Below are 22,441 nucleotides of genomic sequence, written 5' to 3' on the forward strand. Positions count from 1 at the left end.
AGACTAGGAAAAGAACCATCTAAATTATAAGAAAGAATATTGTTCAGGATTTTACAATACCAAGAACAGTGCCTATTTCAACCAGTCAGACTGGAAAAACTTATTAAAATATGGAGCATTGAGTAAAGTACGCAGGAATGCCTAACCTCACTAGTGGAAGGTAGTTAGCCCTAGACTGACCTCTGCTTCTAATCAGCCAAATGAAAAATAAAAGCAAGATCCAAACCCATCAGATTGTATCCACATAACCACATGTCAGAACAAAGTTAAAGAAAGAACAGTAGAGATACAAAAACAGCCAGAACCCAACAAGGTGAAGTTCACAGTTTTGTACATCCAATGAAAGAAAATCAGGCATACAAAGAAGCAGTAAAACATGACTCAGAAGGAGGAGAATAATCATTCCTTTGTTTGAAAACTGATAAAGGACAGAAGTGGTATGGACCTAACAGAAGCAGAAGATATTAAGAAGAGATGACAAGAATACACAGAATAAGTGTTCAAAAAAGATGTTCACAACTCAGATAATCATGATGGTGTGAATCACTGACCTAGAGTCAGACATCCTGGAATGTGAAGTAAAGGGCCTTGGAAAGCATCAGTACAAACAAAGCTAGTGGAGGTGATGAAATTCCAGTTGAGCTATTCCAAATCCTGAAAGATGATGCTGTGAAAGTGCTGCACATAATATGCCTGCAAATTTGGAAAACTCAGCAGTGGCCACAGGACTGGAAAGGTCAGTTTTCATTCCAATCCCAAAGAAAGGCAATGCCAAAGAATGCTCAAACTACTGCACAATTGCACTCATCTCACACGCTAGTAAAGTAATGCTCAAAATTCTCCAAGCCAGGCTTCAGCAATATGTGAACCATGAACTTCCTGATGTTCAAGCTGGTTTTAGAAAAGGCAGAGGAACCAGAGATCAAATCGCCAACATTTGCTGGATCATGGAAAAAGCAAGAGAGTTCCAGAAAAACATCTATTTCTGCTTTATTGACTATGCCAAAGCCTTTGACTGTGTGGATCACAATAAAATGTGGAAAATTCTGAAAGAGATGGGAATACCAGACCACCTGATCTGCCTCTTGAGAAATGTGTATGCAGGTCAGGAAGCAACAGTTAGAACTAGACATAGAACAACAGCCTGGTTAAATAGAAAAAGGAGTACGTCAAGGCTGTATATTGTCACCCTGTTTATTTAACTTATATACAGAGTACATCATGAGAAATGCTGGACTGGAAGAAGCACAAGCTGGAATTAAGATTGCCGGGAGAAATATAAATAACCTCAGATATGCAGATGACAACACCCTTATGGCAGAAAGTGAAGAGGAACTAAAAAGCCTCTTGATGAAAGTGAAAGTGAAGAGTGAAAAAGTTGGCTTAAAGCTCAATGTTCAGAAAATGAAGATCATGGCATACGGTCCCATCACTTCATGGGAAATGGATGGAGAAACAGTGTCAGACTTTATTTTGGGGGGCTCCAAAATCACTGCAGATGGTGACTGCAGCCATGAAATTAAAAGACACTTACTCCTTGCAAGGAAAGTTATGACCAACCTAGATAGCAGATTCAAAAGCAGAGACATTACTTTGCCAACAAAGGTTAGTCTAGTCAAGGCTATGGTTTTTCCTGTGGTCATGTATGGATGTGAGAGTTGGACTGTGAAGAAAGCTGAGCACCGAAGAATTGATGCTTTTGAACTGTGGTGTTGGAGAAGACTCTTGAGAGTCTCTTGAACCGCAAGGAGATCCAACCAATCCATTTTGAAGGAGATCAGCCCTGGGATTTCTTTGAAAGGAATGATGCTAAAGCTGAAACTCCAGTACTTTGGCCACCTCATTCGAAGAGTTGACTCCTTGGAAAAGACTCTGATGCTGGGAGGGATTGGGGGCAGGAGGAGAAGGGGATGACAGAGGATGAGATGGCTGGATGGCATCACTGACTCGATGGATGTGAGTCTGAGTGAACTCCGGGAGCTGGTGATGGACAGGGAGGCCTGGCGTGCTGCGATTCATGGGGTCACAAAGAGTCGGACACAACTGAGTGACTGATTTGATCTGATCTGATCTGATAGATGTTAGAGTTAGACAAGGACATTGAAAAAATGTGTTATAACTGTATTCCATATGTTCAAAAAGTAAACAAATTGAAGCTGTAAAAATAGACTCAATTAGAACTTTTTGAAGTGACAACAATAATTTCTAAAAAATTTCGCTGAATAGGATGAATGGCAAGTTAGATGTAGCATAAGAAAATGAGTCGGTGAGTACAGTGTTAGCTGCTCAGTCGTGTCCAACTCTTTTATACCGCATGGACTGTAGCCTGCCAGACTCCTCTGTCCATGGAGTTCTCCAGGCAAGAATACTGGAGTGGGTTGCCATTTCCTTCTCTATTTGGGTATAGTAGACTTCTCTAAACCTTAGGATTGGCCAGGCCTCAGGAAGGACCTCTTGTCCTATCCCTGTCTTTTGCGAGTACACGGACGTGGAGGAAAGGATTCCCTGAGAGTCTGAGGATCTTCACCTCTAACCCCTCAGACGTTTTTATCAGCAGGAAGGGAGCAAGAGGCAAGAGCTTTTTCTGAGCTTATTGTTTTCAAATTAAGCCCTTGACTCTCCTATTCTCCACAACTAGCAGGCATTCTCTCTTTCTCTTTGCCAACAACTAAATTTACCTGTCAGTGACATAGTAAAAAAACCAACCAAACAAACAGAAAATAGAGTGAACTGTGGGAATATTTCAAACATGCTAATGTATATGTAACTGGAGACATTAAATATGAGAAGTAGTACATAAAAATATTTAAATATTTACTGAAAATTTCCCAAACCTGATATAAAGTATACAACCACAGATCCCTAAAACACAAGGGGAAAAAAAAAAATGAAAGTGCCCAAGATACACTATAGTCAAACTTTTTTTTTTTAATTTTTTTTATTTTTTTTTTAATTTTTTATTCCTTTATTTCTCATGTATTCCCCATCCTGAACCCTCCTCCCTCCTCCCTCCCCATACCATCCCTCTGGGTCGTCCCAGTGCACCAGCCCCAAGCATCCAGCATCGTGCATTGAACCTGGACTGGCATCTCGTTTCATACATGACATTTCACATGTTTCAATGCCATTCTCCCAAATCTTCCCACCCTCTCCCTCTCCCACAGAGTCCATAAGCCTGTTCTATACATCAGTGTCTCTTTTGCTGTCTCGTATACAGGGTTATCGTTACCATCTTTCTAAATTCCATATATATGCGTTACTGTACTGTATTGGTGTTTTTCCTTCTGGCTTACTTCACTCTGTATAATAGGCTCCAGTTTCATCCACCTCATTAGAACTGATTCAAATGTATTCTTTTTAATGGCTGAGTAATACTCCATTGTGTATATGTACCAATGCTTTCTTATCCATTCATCTGCTGATGGACATCTAGGTTGCTTCCATGTCCTGGCTATTATAAACAGTGCTGCGATGAACATTAGGGTACACGTGTCTCTTTCCCTTCTGGTTTCCTCAGTGTGTATGCCCAGCAGTAGGATTGCTGGATCATAAGGCAGTTCTATTTCCAGTTTTTTAAGGAATCTCCACACCGTTCTCCATAGTGGCTGTACTAGTTTGCATTCCCACCAACAGTGTAAAGGAGTTCCCTTTTCTCCACACCCTCTCCAGCATTTATTATTTGTAGACTTTTGGATCGCAGCCATTCTGACTGGTGTGAAATGGTATCTCATAGTGGTTTTGATTTGCATTTCTCTGATAATGAGTGATGTTGAGCATCTTTTCATGTGTTTGTTAGCCATCTGTATGTCTTCTTTGGAGAAATGTCTATTTAGATCTTTGGCCCATTTTTTGATTGGGTCATTTATTTTTCTGGAGTTGAGCTGTAGGAGTTGCTTGTATATTTTTGCAAACTTTTAAGATATAATCTTACATGCAGCCAGAGAAAAAAAAGAGAAAAGAGTTCTTAACACAAATTAGTAGAACTGGTCAATAGAAAATCACTAAAAATAAAAGAAAGAAAAAGGAAATCACTATGGATAGATAGTTCTTGAACTCTCCACCCAATGACATACTAAACATTCAAATATACAGGAATCATTTTCTAACATAAAGCATTTTTTTAATTCACAAAAGAAGATAAGCACATTTAAAAGTATTTAAGTCATAGAATGTATTTTCTTTTTTTTTATTTTATTATTATTTTTTTAAATTTTATTTTATTTTTAAACTTTACAATATTGTATTGGTTTTGCCAAATATCAAAATGAATCCACCACAGGTATACATGTGTTCCCAATCCTGAACCCTCCTCCCTCCTCCCTCCCCACACCATCCCTCTGGGTTGTCCCAGTGCACCAGCCCCAAGCATCCAGTATCGTGCATCAAACCTGGATGAAAAAAATGAGATGAAATTAGAAATCAAAAAATATATCTGGAAAATTCTCAAGTATTTGGAAACTAAATAGCATACTTCTGAGGGGAAAAAATTAGAAAATACATTGAACTGAGAAAAATTAAAAACTAAATGTATCAAGATTTGTAGAATGCAGCTAATATAGCACTTAAGGGAAATATATAACACTAGATGTCTATATTAGAAAAGAAGAAAGTCTCAAATTGAGTACCTCAGCATTAAGCAATCAGAAAGAGTACAACAAATAAAATCCAAGGGAAGCATAAGAAAGAAATAAACAAACAAAAAAAGAAATCAGAAGGAGAGAGAAAATGAGGGAAAAAAGAGTGAAAATTAACAGAAATCAAAGGCTGACTTTTTGGAAAGATTAACAAATTTTGATGAACTTCTAGCTGGACTAATTTTGGGGAAAAAAAAAATATATATATATATATAAGAAAGCAGCATCAGGAATGAATGAAGTAAAATCACTCTAGATTTCATGTATACTTTAAAAAAAAATGGTAATATTCAGTTCAGTTCAGTTCAGTCACTCAGTCATGTCCAACTCTTTGCGACCCCATGAATTGCAGCATGCCAAGCCTCCCTGTCCATCACCAACTCCTGGAGTTCACTCAAACTCATGTCCATCGAGTCAGTGACACCATCCAGCCATCTCATTCTCTGTCATCCCCTTCTCCTCCTGCCCCCAATCCCTCCCAGCATCAGAGTCTTTTCCAGTGAGTCAACTCTTCGCATGAGGTGGCCAAAGTACTGGAGTCTCAGCTTTAGCATCATTCCTTCCAAAGAACACCCAGGACTGATCTCCTTTAGGATGGACTGGTTGGATCTCCTTGCAGTCCAAGGGACTCTCAAGAGTCTTCTCCAACACCACAGTTCAAAAGTATCAATTCTTCAGCACTCAGCTTTCTTCACAGTCCAACTCTCACATCCATACATGACCACAGGAAAAACCATAAGCAATTTTATACCAATATATCCCACAATGTGGGCTTCCCTGGTGGCTCAGTGGTAAAGAATCCTCCCGTCAATGCAGGAGAGGCAGATTCAATCCTTGGGTCCAGAAGATTCCCTAGGAAAGGAAATGGCAACCCACTCCAGGATTCTTGCCTGGGAAATCCCATGGACAGATGAGCCTGTGGTGTGCAGTGCATGGGGGTCACAAAAGAGTCAGACATGAATTAGCAACTAAACAACAGCAATAGTAACAAAATCCCACAATTAAGATTAAATGGATAAATTTCTTGAAAAAGACAAGGCTGACTTAAGAAGAAATAAAGTCTGAAAGCCCTATATCTATTAAAAAATGAAAAAAAAAGTATAGTTAAAAGCCTTCCATGAAGGAAAACTCCAGGCCCAGAAGGCTTTGTTAGTACATGCTGCCAAATATTTATGAAAAAAAAAAAAATACTACCACTGAATAAGCTCTCCAAGAAAGTTGAAGAAGAGGATATTCTTCTCATATCATTCTATGAGTCTAGTATTATTTTGATACTAAAACCAGAAGAGGATATCAGGAGAAAACTACTGACCAATATCCATCATGAATCTAGATGAAAAAATATTTTAACAAAATATTAACAGACTGAACACAATAATGCATAGAAAGATAATACATGATGAGAATAAGCTGGATTTATCCTAGGAACACATGACTAAATATTACAAAATCAATGTACTAATTGCATAACATATTAAAAAATAGAAGTTTTATGAAATTTTCAAATATATAGGAAACATATTTAAAGTTTTCAGGAAAGTAAAAATATAAGAGATCTTTCCTATCTTGGTAAAAGTAATTTATGAAAAACTATGCCCAATATTTAAGACTGAAAGAATGAATGTTTCCCTGTAAAGTAAAAATAAAATAGCAAGGATTTCTGCTCTCACACTGCTATTCAACATTGCATTGAAAGCTTTAACCAATGTAATATGCCATGAAAGTAATGAAAGGCATAGAGATTTAGAGGAAGAAACAAAATTATATTTATTAGCAAATTGCCAATCATATGTGTCAAATATGATGGAAGCTGGAAAGAAGCAGAAGAATTTAAGTGAGTTTAGCAAAATGTTATAGGATATAAGATCAACGCACAATCAATAGTAGCAAAAAATAAAACAAAACTAAATTTTTTGTATTTTGTTTATTTTTAGTTCCCTGACCAGGGACTGAACCTATGGCCCCTGCAGTGGAAGATTAGAACCTTAAACACTGGATTGCCAGGGAAATTCCCAAGAAATTAAAATTTTTTGAAGTTACCATTTATACTAGTATAAAAAAACAAGTACTGAGGGATAAATTTAACCAAAACTTAAAAGAGCTCTACGTTGAAAACTACAAAATATTTTTGAATTTAAAAGACCACAATAAATGGAGAATGTGTGTTTTTGGTCCCAAAATTCAATGTTGCTAATTGGTCAGTTCTCTATAAATGTATCTAAAAGTTGAATGCAATATGGTTAAAATTCTGAGTATATTCAATTTAATCTTCATTAAATTGACAAGCTAACTCTAAACTTCATATGGAAGTTAAAAAAAAAAAATCTTCGAAAAAGTAATAAGTTTAATACATCTACTACCTCTACTACATATCCCCAGTATTACTGCCAGGGAAATCCCATGGACAGAGGAGCCTGGCATGCTATAGTCCAAGGGGTCACAAAAGTCAACCATGACTCAGCAATTAAACAACATCAAGAATGTACATCATATTTTACTTTGCACATTTTAAATAGATGCAATTAGTTGTTATGTTGATTATACCTCAGTAAAGCTATTAAGAGACCACGGTATTTATTTCATATTAGTTCTCCTTAACTTCAAAATCCTATGTTAGAGAAATATTTCATTTTCTGCCAAAGCTCGGAACATATAAAGAATTTATTCTCTTATATAGTGCTCCAGTACTCTGACAGAGCTATGTTTGGATTGCTCTGTGGTTCACTTGGATTTAAAAACTTTATACGGGGAATGCCATGACTGAGTGAATAAGTATGAATTCACAGTTTTGTTTTAAATGAGAATCTGAAAAACAACATTTTTCAACATAACAATTTAAGAAGAAATATCTGTTTTCTTTTCACTTTATCGTTATGACTAACAAATAAAAGAACTTTCACTTAACCTCCAACTTCCGTAAATGTATTTGTGTGTGTAACTGGAGCCTATTATACAGAGTGAAGTAAGCCAGAAAGAAAAACACCAATACAGTATACTAACACATATATATGGAATTCAGAAAGATGGTAACTATAACCCTGCATGCAAGACAGCAAAAGAGACACAGATGTATAGAACAGTCTTTTGGACTCTGTGGGAGAGGGAGAGGGTGGGATGATTTGGGAGAATGGCATTGAAATATATATAATATCATATATGAAACGAGTCGCCAGTCCAGGTTCGATGCATGATACTGGATGCTTGGGGCTGGTGCACTGGGACGACCCAGAGGGATGGTATGGGAAGGGAGGAGGGAGGAGGGTTCAGGATGGGGAACACATGTATACCTGTGGCAGATTTAAAATTTTAGAGAGAAAAAAAAAAAGATACAAATAGACAAACACATGCATTTTACATACACATGTATGTACATGCATATAGATGTAAATAGACACCTGTATATCTATACACATATACACATGTTACTATATATTTATACACATACATATACACATCTATATCCTGGAAAAGGGAATGGCAACCCACTCCAATATTCTTGCCTGGAGAATTCCATGGACAGAGGAGCCTGGAGGGCTGCAGTCTGTGGGGATACAAAGAGTCAGACATAATTGAGTGACTAAGCACTCACACACACACACACACACATACTTATATATGTATTCACACACATTTATGTTAAAAACAGATCTAATTTTCAAAAATAAACTAAATTTTAAAATTAGTTTTTATTTAGTTTTTATTTTGCTCACATTCTTTGCTTGTAAATATAATGGCAAAGAGAAGTGTTCAGTTTTTCTTTTTCACTCTTTGGCTTCCTCTCAAATATTTGTTGTCTTTATTTGATGACCGTGGTTCTCACAGTGAGGAAATCTGCAATGAAAGCTCCTGTTTTTAGAATGCTTTTTTAATCCACCGTGCATTTGAGCCACTGTAATGTACTTGGTGGGTTTGAATTTTCCCCTGAACATATCACAAACAAAACAGATTAGTTTTTATGACTGAAGTATTGCCTGTGTTAAGTATCTCTTTAGTCTTCCTGCAACTCTGGTGCCAAGAAGAAGAGAATGTGATATTTTCATGTGCTTCATTTTAATTGAATCAGCTGCAAGAACAAAATACTTTTTTAGATTGAGTGAGAATTGCTGCCTTGGTTCCAATTCACTGCTTTGTAACCAAATAGCTCTTCTTCGTCTAGATTTATTGTATTCCTACCTCCATCTTCTTTGGGACATTGGCTGCTGAACTCTTTCACTGACACTCTTCTCATTAGGCTACTGAGAAAATTAAATAGATTCTATCAGTCTCTTTCCTAACATTCTGGTGATACTTTATGGACTATAGGCTGAGAGTGAGGAAATTTAACTGTAACTTCTAAGAACTAAGTTTCCATTAGGGGAACAAAATATTTTATGTTTCTTGTCAGGGTGGATGTGGTGGCATGAATGGGAAGAATGCCTTCATCCCCTGTGAGCAAGATGAAAGCCCCAAACTAAACCCTAGAGGTGTCTTTTCTAGCACATTATCTACCACTTTTTAAAACAAATATGAAAGAGCCAAATATTCCCTAATTAGTGTTACTATGTATCCTAAGCTTTAATCAGCAGTAACTCTGAGGTTAGCATTTATAATCACGTTTGAGAACGGGGCACTTGGATCAGACTTTCCCTGCCCGGGAATCAGGCATAGAATTCACAGGCTTTGGAGTCAGAAGTCCCACTCTTCACACACCCCTTTGCCACTTTCTATGTCTATGATCATGGACAAAGTCATCAATTTCTCTGAATACAAATGTATTCTTCTGTGATACATACAGGTTAATATTAATTATTTTATATAGAGAACAAGTTAAAGTTAGTGTGGTATCACAAAGAGATACAGAAACATGATGACTTAAGTAAGTAAGAAATTTATTTCTCTCTCATGAAAACAGTCCAGGACTGATGAGGAGGCTTTGTAAACTTTAACACATGGCTTCTGGCAACCCACTCCAGTGTTATTGCCTGGAGAACCCCAGGGATGGTGGAGCCTGATGGGCTGCCGTCTATGGGGTCGCACAGAGTCGGACACGACTGAAGCGACTTAGCAGCAGCAGCAGGGTTAAGGATGGTGATCATCATTTCTAGCCAGTGGAAGGTGAAGGGAGAATGAGGGCAAGTAGCTTCTCTGCTGAGTTTGTCACTCAGAATATACAATCAGTGTTGTTATTTCTTCCCCACTGGCCAGGGCTTGGCCAGAGGTCAACATGCCTGTGTGTGAGTCTGAGAGACTGTGTTCCCAACTGGTAGGCCATGTGCCCAGCTAAAACTTGGAGGGACCTTTCTTTAAAAGAAAGAGATAAGAATGTATGTTAGAGAACAATGAACAAACTCTAATGTTAAAATATGCAGGTAACAAGATTCAAGAGTTATTGTCTGAAACCAGGTTAGGTATAAGGCATGTTGAAATAAATGTCATTAAATGCTCAAGTATTTTAAATAATGGAATAAATCATTTAATCTATACTTGTAGATTAAATAAAATAATTATTTAATCAGACACCTCCCAGAATCTGAATCAGACAAAGGAGCTTTGTCGGATGGTGTGAACTTTCCTTGGCTTCTCCCAAACTAGTGACTTCATGCCCACCTGAGCAAAAAAATGAAAGATATTCTCTATGACCTAGAAGAGATCCAGGGAAAATTACAAGAAAATTTCACTCAGCAATGGGCCCTTGAAGAACGAACACAGGTTGAACTCCCGGAAGCTCCATCTTCTTCCTCATGCTCACTGCCTGACCAGAGCCACCTTGCACCCAAGAGGTTTCTTCATCTGCTCGATAGACCATCATCAGTCCAAACTTTGACCTTGGGAGCCTCTCCTATAATCTGAAGGTGTCCACAGATCACTGGACAGTGACTGTATCTCACTTTCCACACACCTGACCCTGGAGTCCTGAAAGGTTTGCCTCCAGCCAAGCCATATGTTTCCAGGCCCTCTCTTCTGGGCAGCAGTATTGGGAAGTGGACACTCAGCATTGTAGCCACTGGACAGTTGGGGTGACCTTGTGGAGGGATGAAGAAAAGCCAGATCCTAGGAAGGACCACAGACTCCTGGTGTATAGAGTGGGAAAGGGACCAGCCAGCTGTCTGCATGGTGCACAGTCAAGGAAACTGTCTTCGACTCACACAGACCTAGTGTGGTGGACATCTGGCTAGACCTTGAGGAGGGAAATCTTGCCTTTTATTCTGTGGCTGATCTGGCGAAGCCTCTGTATGAGTGCCCAGTCTCTGTCTCTTTTCCTCTGCACCTTGCCTTCTGCCTGTATGACTTATACCCTGGAAATTCTCTGACTATAAGGCAAAAGAACATGTAAACATTCCCTGGGTGTTAAAACATATTGATTTCCCAGTCTCTCAGGTGGGAAGCTTGTGATAAAGTGATAAAGCATCACTTTATCACTAGTGAAGCTGGTGGTAAAGAATCAGTCTGCCAATGCAGGAGAACTAAGGGATGTGGGTTCTATCCCTGGGTTGGGAGGTTCCCCTGGAGGAGGAAATGGCAACCCTCTCCAGTATTCTTGCTTGGAAAACCCCATGGACAGAGGAGCCTGGAGGGCTATAGTCCATGGGGTCACAGAGAGTCGGACATGACTAAAGTGATTTAGCACACAACCTGCTTGTAAATAGAAGCTTTTAGAAGTTTCTTTATTAAAGTTTTAGAAAACACATTCATGTGTTTGTTTCTATCTGCTAAAGCAAATGTTTAAATTGAAGAACTTGAACAAGTCAGTTTTCACAGTTAGCAAAGACAGGTAAATACAAAATAACCAAAGAGTAGGACATACTTACATAGGAGATTTTCAACTATTTTAGACTATAATGTAGCAAAGAATACAGTTTGAAACAAAATTGTATAGCATCATGATGGTCATCAATTTTAGAATCAGAAAAATACCATTTGGGATTCCAGGTCAATCTCTTTTACTAGCAGTATAGTCTTAAAGCAAGTATTTTTCCTTTTAAGTGAAGTCGCTAAGTCGTGTCAGACTTTGCAACCCCATAGACTGTAGCCTACCAGGCTCCTCTGTCCATGGGATTTTCCAGGCAATAGTACTGGAGTAGATTGCCATTTCCTTCTCCAGGTGATCTTCCCAACCCAGGGATTGAACCTGGGTCTTCCACATTGTAGACAGATGCTTTTACCGTCTGAGCCACCAGGGAAGCTTTTAAAGGACAGTGTTAATTTAAAAAAAAAAAAAATATGGATCTATACAATAAACACTCATACACCCACCACTAACAATAATAACACCCTTTTTCTATTTAAATTTGATATTATCAATCCCCTTGAACAAATAAAAAAGACTGAAAATAAAATTGAGTTCCTTTTATACTCCTTTAGCCAGCTATTGTGATTTGTATATAGCCTATTATGTATTTTGGAGAAGGCAATGGCACCCTACTCCAGTGTTCTTGCCTGGAGAATCCTGGGGACGGCGGAGCCTGGTGGGCTGCCGTCTATGGGGTAGCACAGAGTCGGACACGACTGAAGCGACTTAGCAGCAGCAGCAGCATTATGTATTTTTAGACTTATTTTGCATGTGTACCTATGTATCTTATATATGTTGTTGTTCAGTCACTACGTTGTGTCCAGCACATTGAGACCCCATGGACTGCAGCACACCACACTTCCTCATGGACAGCAGCATACCTGGAGTTTGTGCAAGCCCATGTCCATCGAGTCAGTGATGCCATCCAATCATCTAATCTTCTGTTGTTCCCTTCTCCTCCTGCCCTCAATCTTTCTCAGCATCAGGGTCTTTTCCAATATGTATCTCGTATATGAAAATATGTGTGTCTATCTTTGTTTCACATTCTCTTTTTCTCTTCTGTGACTTACCTGTTTCTCACTGAGCATTTTTTAAAACGTATTTTCCCTGTTGATGTGTGGGTATGATAATTAATCAATATCTAATGCTTTTCTATATCATATATGTTGTAAATATGTTTTCTGTGTTTTTCACTTCATTTAAAATTTTCTTGTGATGCCTTGCTCTACAGTTGTTGTTTTTTTTTTTTTTTTTTTGACACCAATGAAAGTATTTTCTTTTTACTTGTAAACATATTCATTTGTTTTTAAAAGAAATGTTTCCAATTCTGAGGCCGTAAAATATTCTTCCATCAGATCAGATTAGTCGCTCAGTCGTGTCCGACTCTTTGGACCCCAAGTATCGCAGCACGCCAGGCCTCCCTGTCCATCACCAATGCCTGGAGTTCACTCAGACTCATGTCCATTGAGTCAGTGATGCCATCCAGCCATCTCATCCTCTGTCCTCCCCTTCTCCTCTTGCCCCCAATCCCTCCCAGCATCAGAGTCTTTTCCAATGAGTCAACTCTTCGAATGAGGTGGCCAAAGTACTGGAGTTTCAGCTTTAGCATCATTCCTTCCAAAGAAATCCCAGGGCTGATCTCCTTCAAAATGGACTGGTTGGATCTCCTTGCAGTCTAAGAGACTCACAAGAGTCTTCTCCAACACCACAGTTCAAAAGCATCAATTCTTCAGCGCTCAGCCTCCTTCACAGTCCAACTCTCATATCCATACATGACCACAGGAAAAACCATAGCCTTGACTAGACTAACCTTTGTTGGCAAAGTAATGTCTCTGCTTTTGAATCTGCTATCTAGGTTGGTCATAACTTTCCTTGCAAGGAGTAAGTGTCTTTTAATTTCATGGCTGCAGTCACTATCTGCAGTGATTTTGGAGCCCAGAAAAATAAAGTCTGACACTGTTTCCACTGTTTACCCATCTATTTCCCATGGAGTGATGGGACCGGATGCCATGATCTTTGTTTTCTGAATGTTGAGCTTTAAGCCAACTTTTTCACTCTCCACTTTCACTTTCATCAAGAGGCTTTTGAGTTCCTCTTCACTTTCTGCCATAAGAGTGGTGTCATCTGCATATCTGAGGTTATTGATATTTCTCCCGGCAATCTTGATTCCAGGTTGTGTTTTTTCTAGTCCAGCGTTTCTCATGATGTACTCTGCATATAAGTTACATAAACAGGGTGACAATATACAGCCTTGACGTACTCCTTTTCCTATTTGGAGCCCAGTCTGTTGTTCCACGTCCAGTTCTAACTGTTGCTTCCTGACCTGCATACACATTTCTCAAGAGGCAGATCAGGTGGTCTGGTATTCCCATCTCTTTCAGGATTTTCCACAGTTTATTGTGATCCACGCAGTCAAAGGCTTTGGCATAGTCAATACAGCAGAAATAGATGTTTTTCTGGAACTCTCTTGCTTTTTCCATGATCCAGCAGATGTTGGCAATTTGATCTCTGGTTCCTCTACCTTTTCTAAAACCAGCTTGAACGTCAGGAAGTTCACGGTTCACATATTGCTGAAGCCTGGCTTGGAGAATTTTGAGCATTACTTTACTAGCTTGTGAGATGAGTGCAATTGTGTGGTAGTTTGAGCATTCTTTGGCATTGCCTTTCTTTGGGATTGGAATGAAAACTGACCTTTTCCAGTCCTGTGGCCACTGCTGCGTTTTCCAAATTTGCTGGCATATTGAGTGCAGCACTTTCACAGCATCATCTTTCAGGATTTGGAATAGCTCAACTGGAATTCCATCACCTCCACTAGTTTTGTTCGTAGTGATGCTTTCTAAGGCCCACTTGACTTCACATTCCAGGATGTCTGGCTCTAGGTCAGTGATCACACCATCGTGATTATCTGGGTCCTGAAGATCTTTTTTGTATAGTTCTTCTGTGTATTCTTGCCATCTCTTCTTAATATCTTCTGCTTCTGTTAGGTCCATACCATTTCTGTCCTTTATCGAGCCCATCTTTGCATGAAATGTTGCTTTGTTATCTCTGATTTTCTTGAAGAGATCACTAGTCTTTCCCATTCTGTTGTTTTCCTGTATTTCTTTGCATTGATTGCTGAGGAAGGCTTTCTTATCTCTTCTTGCTATTCTTTGGAACTCTGCATTCAGATGTTTATATCTTTCCTTTTCTCCTTTGCTTTTCACTTCTCTTCTTTTCACAGCTATTTGTAAGGCCTCCCCAGACAGCCATTTTGCTTTTTTGCATTTCTTTTCCATGGGGATGATCTTGATCCCTGTCTCCTGTACAATGTCATGAACCTCATTCCATAGTTCATCAGGCACTCTATCTATCAGATCTAGTCCCTTGAATCTATTTCTCACTTTCACTGTATAATCATAAGGGATTGGATTTAGGTCATACCTGAATGGTCTAGTGGTTTTCCCTACTTTCTTCAATTTCAGTCTGAATTTGGCAATAGGGAGTTCATGGTCTGAGCCACAGTCAGCTCCTGGTCTTGTTTTTGCTGACTGTATAGAGCTTCTCCATCTCTGGCTGCAAAGAATATAATCAATCTGATTTCAGGGTTGACCATCTGGTGATGTCCATGTATAGAGTCTTCTCTTGTGTTGCTGGAAGAGGGTGTTTGTTATGACCAGTGCATTTTATTGGCAAAACTCTATTAGTCTTTGCCCTACTTCATTCCATATTCCAAGGCCAAATTTGCCTGTAAACACCAAGAAACTCCAGGTGTTTCTTGATTTCCTACTTTTGCATTCCAGTCCCCTATAATGAAAAGGACATCTTTTTTGGGTTTTAGTTCTAAAGGTCTTGTAGGTTTGAAAGTTTTATTTGAAACATTTAAATCTTTCATCCATCTGGAATTTATTTTTTTATGGGGTGTGATAAAACAGTCCAATTTTATTTTTCTATATGCATAGTTAATTATTACAACACTATTTATTGAATAGATAATTTTCATTACTTCCTATTATATTTCCTTTTCTTACATACTTTCTCTTCTCCTCTTCTCTCAAGTTCATACGGTTCCTCTACCTTCCCTTTTCAGCCTTTCACCTTATCTGTCTTTTGCTTCTTTCCTATTTCTTTTTCCTCCTTTCCATCTTTTTGTCTTCTTCCTTTTCTTTTTCATAATAATAATATTATGTAACTAGTGGATGTACCAAGTTAAAATACCAAATAAAATAATAAGTGTAAATAAATAAGCTATAATAATAGGCAAACCAATAATTATTCCCTCCAAAGTTCAATAAAGGTATCCATTGTTGATTTATTTTTTATTCAGTAGATTTTTATTAAGCAGCTATTAGGTTGAAGGCACTAGGGATTCCAAAGCGAACAAAAAAGAGATCTCCAGCCTAAAGATGTTTAAAGAAGCACATGCAAAGATCAAAACCTCTTTATTAAGATAGGTACAGTTTTTAGAAGCAGTTAACTTGTCACCTCCAATGCATTTTCAAGAGTTACAGATGAATAAATGTTATATAAATATATATACTTGTTAAAATATATATAAATATTTATATGTGGTATACAATATTTTGCTATATAATAAATACATAACATAAATATGTGAGATTATCATAAATATATATATTCATAAATATAAAGAAATAAATATATATATATATATATTACTATACAGATATACTTCTATCTAGGAGTATGTGAACTGTGAACTTCCAGATGTTCAAGCAAGATTTAGAAAAGGCAGAAAAACCAAATTGCCAACATCCATTGGATCATTGAAAAAGCAAGAGAGTTCTAGATAAACTTCTGCTTTATTGACTACATCAAAGCATTTGACTGTGTCGATCACAACAAACTGTGGAAAATTCTTCAAGAGATGGGAATACCAGACCACCTGACCTGTCTCCTCAGAAATCTGTATGCAGGTCAAGAAGCAATGATTAAAACTGGACATGGAACAACAGACTGGTTCCAAATCAGGAAAGGAGTACGTCAAGGCTGTATATTGTCACCCTGCTTATTTAACATATATGCAGAGTACATCATGAGGAATGCTGGGCTGGATGAAGCACAAGCTGGAATCAAGATTGCCAGGAGAAATAACAATAACCTCAGATATGCAATAACCTCAGATGACACCATCCTTATGGCAGAAAGTGAAGAAGAACTAAAGAGCCTCTTGATGAAATTGAAAGAGGAGAGTGATAATGTTGGCTTAAAACTCAACATTCAGAAAACGAAGATCATGGCATCTGGTCCTATCGCTTCATGGCAAATAGATGGGGAAACAGTGACATTTTGGGCTCCAAAATCACTGCAGATGGTGACTGCAGCCATGAAATTAAAAGACTCTTGGTCCTTGGAAGAAAAGTTATGACCAACCTAGACAGCATACTAAAAAGCAGAGACATTACTTTGCTGACAAAGGTCCATCCAGTCAAAGCTATGGTTTTTCAAATCATCATTTATGGATATAAGAGTTGGACTATAAAGAAAGCTGAGCACCAAAGAATTGATGCTTTTGAACTGTGGTGTTGGAGAAGATGCTTGAGAGTCTCTGGGACTGCAAGGAGATCCAACCAGTCCATCGTAAAGGAGATCAGTCCTGAGTGTCCATTGGAAGGACTGATGTTGAAGCTGAAACTCCAGTACTTTGGCCACCTAATGTGAAGAGCTGACTCATTTGAAAAGACCCTGATGCTGGGAAAGATTGAAGGCGGGAGAAGAAGGGGATGAAAAAGGGTGAGATGGTTGAATGGCATCACCGACTCAATGGACAGGATTTTGAGTAAGCTCAGGGAGTTGGTGATGGACAGGGAGGCCTGGAGTGTTGCAGTCCATGGGGTCGCAAAAAGTCAGACATGACTGAGGGATTGAACTATTTGTAAATATAAATTTTTGTTATAGTCTGGGATGTAGTTAAACTTTTATATTAAAAGAAATAAGAATTTTGTGGCTCCTAGGTGGCCACATAAGTGGTAAAAAATCTGCATGCCAATGCAGGAGACTTGTGTTCACTCCCTGGGTTGGGACGATCCCCTGAAGGAGGAAATGGCAACCCACTCCAGTATTCTTGCATGGGAAATGCCATGGACAAAGGAGCCTTGTGGGCTGTAGTCCATGGGTTTGCAAAGAGTCAGACATAGCTAAGGCACACACATACAAATAAGACTTTGACATGCTCTTGCCTGTTTTAAAGACCTAATTTCCCCAATGAAGAATGTAAAAACCAGTCTGAATTCAGGTTCCTAATCTTGTAATAAAGACTGATCACATTATTCTCCCATTGCAGGTGATAATAGTGTATTGAGTTAATTTTAATCTTATAAAAATTATAATTACTTTGAATGGAAATGTATGTGTCTGACACCAGTTACAATCCACAGCTAAGATATTTCTTCAGAGTGCATGAAGCATCATTATGTATATTAAACAAATAAGCTAGATCTTATTTAAGGGAATTACAGAAATTCAACTTAACTGTATCACTACACTTTGCAGTACTTGGCAGACTCTGACAGCTTTATCTCCCAGTGGCTATAATATACAAAGATCATTTTTTTCTTGCAGAAATATGTTGGTCTGTCTTCCCTGAGGCTGCATCTACCTGTAATAATTTTTGGATATTTTTAAGAGCCAAAAATAGGTTTTGGTGAAACAATCAAAGCATGACTTAATTTGATAAAACAACAAAAGAAGAAAAAAAGGAGCAGGAGATGAACTATTGGCAAAACTAATACAATTATGTAAAGTTTAAAAAAAAAAAAAGAGATGAACTACAAGTGGAAAAGATGAAGCATAAGTGGAAAACCTCATCCCATTATTGAAAAGACACCTGAGTTTTGCTCTTTAGAGATTATAATGTTATCAGACCACTCAAGAAATTTTAAATTGTAGTAGTTTCCCGCTTAGTCTCCATTTCACTACAGTGATTGCAGTAACCCACAATTAACCCATGATCCAAAACTACTAACTAGAAAATTTCAGATATTAAAAATGCATGGATTTTAAATTGCCTGCCATTCTGAGTAGCATGAGGGAATCTCACGTTATCCTTCTCCTTTCTGCTCAGGACTAGGATGAAATCATCCCTTTATCCAGAGTATTTAAGTTGTACAGGAGCCTTGCCTTGTTAGTATGTATAGACAAAAACATAGCACATATAGAGTTTGGTACTATCCCTGATTTTAGGTATCCACTGGAACCTTGAAATGAATGACCTGCAGAGAAGAGGAGACTATTCAGTTAACATCAGTCAAATTCTGACCCTGGAGATGTTACCTGTACTTTGTAAACCAGTCTGGCTTCTTGGCAAATCTCATGTGATTTTTTTGGTTAAAAAAAAAAAATAGAGAAAAGATAAATACTTTTGCTAGATCCTTAGTCCTTAAGGCTTGTCAACTTGCTTAATGCTAGCTTAAATTCATTTATATATGTTAATAAATATTTTCAATTGTTTTATATATCAGACTTTAAATTTGGTTTAAATAAATAAGAAATAACTGGTTCAGATCAGTAAGAAATAATCTTTGACCAACCTGTTGTAATTTAAACCAAAAAGAAAAAGCTGCTAATAAGAAAAAAACAGAATTAATTGCAAGAAGTATTGTGATGTTAGTTTGTTTGAAATTAGTATAAGATTTGTAAACTTACTTGAGCAAATTAGAGAAGGTGACTATTGAGCTTTGAAACAAAAGATGATTCATGTTCATCAGAGGTCAATTTGGGATACAGTGGAAACAAAATTAGAAGTAAGCATTTTCACATAGAATTATGTGTTCTGAGCAAAGGTACACAGGTATACATTAGCCCAGGATATAAAAAGACCTGTAAGAATTGTATTATTATTGTTTTAATGGCAAAGCAATAAGGATGCAAGAGTAACCCTTCTACTATGGACAAAACCAGTATCATAATCTAAGGAAAACTTGAGTACCTAAGCAATCAAAAAAACTTCATCTTGAAACTTGAAATGTTTAAATGAGATAACATTATTGGGCTTCCCTGGTGGCTCAGACAGTAAAGCATCTGCCTGCAATGCAGGAGACCTGGGTTCAATTCCTGGGTCGGGAAGGTCCCCCTGGAGAAGGAAATGGCAATCCACTCCAGCACTCTTGCCTGGAAAATCCCATGGATGGCATTAGACACATGCATAAATCAGTCATCATTTAGGAAATAATTGCAGAAGTTCATTTTAAGAAATAGTGAGAATCTAAACATATGCAGTGTAAGTGGTTATGGAGAAGATGTTTCTGATGTAAGCAGCAATAAAGATTGAACTGGCAGTTTTCTATTAGATACAGGGATATGAGGGAATATAGTCAGAGGAGACCCATTCACTAACATAGAGCACATAGTAATTACACAAAGAAGGGTTTGTGAGAGAAAAAGAATTGTGTGTAGGAAAAAACTTGATCTGGAGGGTAGGGTAGCAGATAGTTGGATGATTCTACTAAAATTGGGACTTTAGGAATTTTGATGGACAAAACTGAAAATAAGATTGATGTCAGGAAACATTTAACAGGAGGCATCCTGTGTGCTGTTTTGGATCTGTCAGGAATTCTCTGTTCCTTATTAATTTCCTGAATATTCAGGAATTAAGAGGAGAGGCAAGCCTCTCCCAGGGGCTGAGGAATCCAGGCATTTCCTTCGTTAGTTTTTCTATACGGTGATAAGTACCCTCTTCCTTTTTATGAACCATATGGTAAAAGTGATTATTTACAACTCTTTCTCTCTTTAATATGGATTGCCTGTGTTTTGTAAGTCTGGAATTTTAATCTTTATCTTTGCTGAGAATAACTACAGTATATATACCTACTGCTGCTGCTGCTAAGTCGCTTCAGTCGTGTCCGACTCTGTGCGACCCCATAGACGGCAGCCCACCAGGCTCCCTTGTCCCTGGGATTCTCCAGGCAAGAACACTGGAGTGGGTTGCCATTTCCTTCTCCAATGCATAAAAGTGAGAAGTAAAAGTGAAGTCGCTCAGTCGTATCCGACTCAGCGATCCCATGGACTGAAGCCCACCAGGCTCCTCCGTCCATGGGATTTTGAATAAAACACCTTTGCTCCATCAGAGCTTTGGTCCCCGTGTCTTGCTTGCTTGCTCTCTCTCTCCATAAACCAAGGAATATCAGCCTCTTGCTCTCTCCTTTACTTTCTTATCGGTCGACTCAGGACCACCAAGTTCCGGTAGATTGAGTAACATGTTTGCAAGCATTTGACTAATGTTTCAATCAAATATAAACCAAGCCAACGAACTACCATTATCAAAACATGATAGATTTCTTAACATTAGTATTTGTAATTGGGAAAAAATACTGTGGATGTTATTAATGTAAAGACTCAAAGTTTGCAAGAGTAGTGGTATTATCACAAGAAGGTATTTGCAAAATGTGTATATCTTCATTTATCGAAATGATTAGCAGCACACCATACTTCGAGTGGGACATGACTGAAGCAACTTAGCAGCAGCAGCAGCAGCATACTTCAGTGGATAGTGGTCAGAGCAACTAGACAACATACAAGGTTCACAATTGACCTACACAGCATAGAATTATCTCATAGCCTACACCCATTTTGAATGTCTCCTAGATTTTCAGGTAACTGAAAACCTGGTTTAAAGCATTTTGGCCTAGAATTTTACTCCACATTACAAAAAATAAAATTTATTTTTTAATATAATTTAATGTTTACAGAATTTCCAGAAATGCTACTAACTTGCAAATAGAGAAGTATATTTTTGGTTCAAAAGTTTACAAGAATTGTTCATTATTTCATAAAATCATATCAATGTGGTTTTAAAACTGTCTTCATGACTTAGCTGTGGCAGTCTGCATTTGTGGCTATGATTTTCTCAATGATTCTACACATATTTGTACTATATGGCTCATTTGTTATGTTTTCTAGAAATGTAATGTCCTAACATTTGCATAGTGGTGATTTAGTCGCTAAGTTCTGTCTGACTCTTGCGACCCTATGGACTATAAACCTCCAGGCTCCTCAGTCCATGGGATTTCCCAGGCAAGATTACTGGAGTGTGTTGCCATTTCCTCCTCAAGGGAATTGTCCCAACCCAGGGATCAAACCTGGGTCTCCTGAATTGCAGGCAGATTCTTTACCAACTGAGCCATCAGGGAAGCCCAACATTTGCATGATGAAATATATATTATATAATTATAAATTATTTTCTTTTATTACATCTTTATATTATCGTTTGGTAATTGCAATGTTTGTTTTTAAGATTATGTATGTAACTTATTTGCTCCATTTTTTTCATGAAAGATAGTAAAGATGGCAAAAAAAAGTGCTAGAAAATCATAGGTTTAAATACATTGGTTAGAAATTACCAATGCAATAATGTGTATGGAACATAAAAATTTAGTAGTTTCTTTCATCCACATTTATCATTCACTATCCATACCTCTGTATAAGGTAGACAGGGTAACCATTATTTTTTTATTATCTTTTTCACTAAAAGAGGCTGAACAGAAACAGGCTGAACAGAATCTCAGGACATGACAGTGATCATACAAAATTAATAAATGGCATTCAGAATCAGAATCCATGTCTTTTTTGCTTCAACACTGAACTTATACCCCAACTAAGTTGTAGTGAACAGACACTCTTTGATAATAATTTTCTTCTTCTTCTTTATTGCCAGAAGTTTCTTGCATATAAGTTGTTGTCCACTGTTAGGTCATTTCAAGCTTTCTTCAGACTCAAATATGGCACAGAACTTTTCATTCCCTATTGTACTTTTATACAAGTGTGCATCTTTACTGATAAAGTGGACTTGAATATTGAGGCAATATTCTGAAAGTTTCAAAGCAAGAACAAAACAAACAAAAACTCAACCACAATTTTAGCCTTAATTGTCTAGATGTTTCAAATCAAGGCAATATTTTTCTTTTCAGTCTGGCACTATTTCCCGCCCCGCCCCCCCCCCCCCCCCCCCCCCCACCAATCCTGACCTGTTCTGGTAATTGCCACAAACACTTCATTTCATTTTCTTTCTATCTACTTAAGTCTGGGTAACTTTCTGCCTACTGCT

At 37.9% G+C, this 22,441-nt stretch overlaps 1 pseudogene; it reads left to right on the forward strand.

Annotated features, from left to right (window-relative positions):
- Positions 1-10,947, forward strand: part of LOC100137929 (E3 ubiquitin-protein ligase RNF135-like) — a 122,057-nt pseudogene extending 111,110 nt beyond the window's left edge.
- The last annotated feature ends 11,494 nt before the right edge of the window (positions 10,948-22,441 follow it).

The sequence above is a fragment of the Bos taurus genome, chromosome 1 (genome assembly GCF_002263795.3).
Source record: "Bos taurus isolate L1 Dominette 01449 registration number 42190680 breed Hereford chromosome 1, ARS-UCD2.0, whole genome shotgun sequence".
NCBI lineage: Eukaryota > Metazoa > Chordata > Mammalia > Artiodactyla > Bovidae > Bos > Bos taurus.